Source organism: Schistocerca serialis, unplaced genomic scaffold (assembly GCF_023864345.2).
Source record: "Schistocerca serialis cubense isolate TAMUIC-IGC-003099 unplaced genomic scaffold, iqSchSeri2.2 HiC_scaffold_360, whole genome shotgun sequence".
NCBI classification, from domain to species: Eukaryota; Metazoa; Arthropoda; class Insecta; order Orthoptera; family Acrididae; genus Schistocerca; species Schistocerca serialis.
The window spans coordinates 2,501-5,000 of record NW_026047934.1 but is presented as its reverse complement, the minus strand read 5'-3'; the positions used below and the strand labels follow the sequence as shown (position 1 = coordinate 5,000).

The 2,500-nt window shown below is 62.4% G+C and overlaps 1 pseudogene; it reads right to left on the bottom strand.

Moving 5' to 3' along the window:
• Positions 1-2,500, bottom strand: part of LOC126445776 (large subunit ribosomal RNA) — a 7,956-nt pseudogene that overhangs the window by 3,958 nt on the left and 1,498 nt on the right.

Genomic DNA, 2,500 nt, shown 5'->3' with positions numbered 1-2,500 from the left:
GGAAGGCATCCTGCGTTCTCGCGTACTCCCAGCGGCGCCGCTTGCGCTTCTGCGTCGGCGGCGCGGCAGGCGGCCGCTTCGATGGTTGGCGCGGCCGCTGTGTCCTGGTGATCGATCTCTCCCCTCTGGACCCGACCGACGCAAGGGCATCCGGGAGCATGCCCAGGATGACATCGGGCGGCGTGCCCCGCCCCAGACCTATGACACGATCCAGGGCAGAGAAACGCTGGGCGGAAGCGGGTAGCCCCGCCAGATGCTCCCAGATGGCGGCGTCAGTCGGCCCCTCCGGCGGCGGCCCGGTGGTGTCGGCCGCGAAGTCCTCGGCTGCGTCGACGGGCGGCGCAGCGGCCTCGCCCGCGTCAGGCAGCGGGCTCGCTGCTCCCCGGCGGGACACCGGCTCTTCCCCCCGACCGATCTCAAGCGCCTCCATGAATTGGCGGACAAGCTGCTTGTGGGCAGCTTGCCGCCGTCGGCACTTGATTGCCTCAAGCGTTCGGTCGGGGAACATCCTGATGAGCTCTTGATTTACAAAGAAGAACCGGGCGTCCCTCTCGAGGAACAGTTCGGCCTCCGCCTTGGCGAGCGACAGGACTTCTTCCTCCGTCCACCTCGCGCGATGCCTCTCCGTGACGATCTCCGCGTTGGCGGCCGCAAGGTGTTGGCGGCGGCGATGGACCCCGAGACCGTTCTTGGTGGTGAAGCTGCGGTGGCACTCACTACAGGCGTATACAGCTGCAAAAGTTACAAGATTTTCGGCACGGCCGGTTGGCCGGCTAGGTGCTGGGGGAGTTGGGGTGGCACCTTCAGCGGAAGGGCCACCACTTTTTCTCTGAATACTGCCCCCAACTAAAAAAAAGGGATAGTGCGAGGGGGGGCTGGTAACCCCCCCAAGCCCCTGGTGCGGTCTTCCACTCTGCGAAAATCAGCGGGCCCACGAGAAGGGGAGAAGACCGCAGGAGAGGAGAGGCTAAGAGGGCTAAGCCCATGTATTGCGCATCACTCTCCCTGTAACCATAACCCAAGGAAGGCACCTCGCAGCAGCAGCACGACTACATCAAGACCGCACTTCGAAAAGCCAAGTCCGGATGCAGCCACACCGCCGCCACTTGGCCACCTTAAGAGAGTCATAGTTACTCCCGCCGTTTACCCGCGCTTGCTTGAATTTCTTCACGTTGACATTCAGAGCACTGGGCAGAAATCACATTGCGTCAACACCCGCTAGGGCCATCGCAATGCTTTGTTTTAATTAGACAGTCGGATTCCCCCAGTCCGTGCCAGTTCTGAGTTGATCGTTGAATGGCGGCCGAAGAGAATCCGCGCACCCGCGCGCCCCCGGAGGAGCACGCTAAGGCGGACGCGGCCTCGCAGCAAGGAAGATCCGTGGGAGGCCAAGGCACGGGACCGAGCTCGGATCCTGCACGCAGGTTGAAGCACCGGGGCGCGAACGCCGCGCAGGCGCGCGCATCCTGCACCGCCGGCCAGCACGAGGCCGACCAACGGCGAGAGCAGACCACGCCCGCGCTAAACGCCCGCACTTACCGGCACCCCTACGGCACTCACCTCGCCCAGGCCCGGCACGTTAGCGCTGACCCACTTCCCGACCAAGCCCGACACGCCCCGATCCTCAGAGCCAATCCTTATCCCGAAGTTACGGATCCAATTTGCCGACTTCCCTTACCTACATTATTCTATCGACTAGAGGCTCTTCACCTTGGAGACCTGCTGCGGATATGGGTACGAACCGGCGCGACACCTCCACGTGGCCCTCTCCCGGATTTTCAAGGTCCGAGGGGAAGATCGGGACACCGCCGCAACTGCGGTGCTCTTCGCGTTCCAAACCCTATCTCCCTGCTAGAGGATTCCAGGGAACTCGAACGCTCATGCAGAAAAGAAAACTCTTCCCCGATCTCCCGACGGCGTCTCCGGGTCCTTTTGGGTTACCCCGACGAGCATCTCTAAAAGAGGGGCCCGACTTGTATCGGTTCCGCTGCCGGGTTCCGGAATAGGAACCGGATTCCCTTTCGCCCAACGGGGGCCAGCACAAAGTGCATCATGCTATGACGGCCCCCATCAACATCGGATTTCTCCTAGGGCTTAGGATCGACTGACTCGTGTGCAACGGCTGTTCACACGAAACCCTTCTCCGCGTCAGCCCTCCAGGGCCTCGCTGGAGTATTTGCTACTACCACCAAGATCTGCACCGACGGCGGCTCCAGGCAGGCTCACGCCCAGACCCTTCTGCGCCCACCGCCGCGACCCTCCTACTCGTCAGGGCTTCGCGGCCGGCCGCAAGGACCGGCCATGACTGCCAGACTGACGGCCGAGTATAGGCACGACGCTTCAGCGCCATCCATTTTCAGGGCTAGTTGCTTCGGCAGGTGAGTTGTTACACACTCCTTAGCGGATTCCGACTTCCATGGCCACCGTCCTGCTGTCTTAAGCAACCAACGCCTTTCATGGTTTCCCATGAGCGTCGATTCGGGCGCCTTAACTCGGCGTT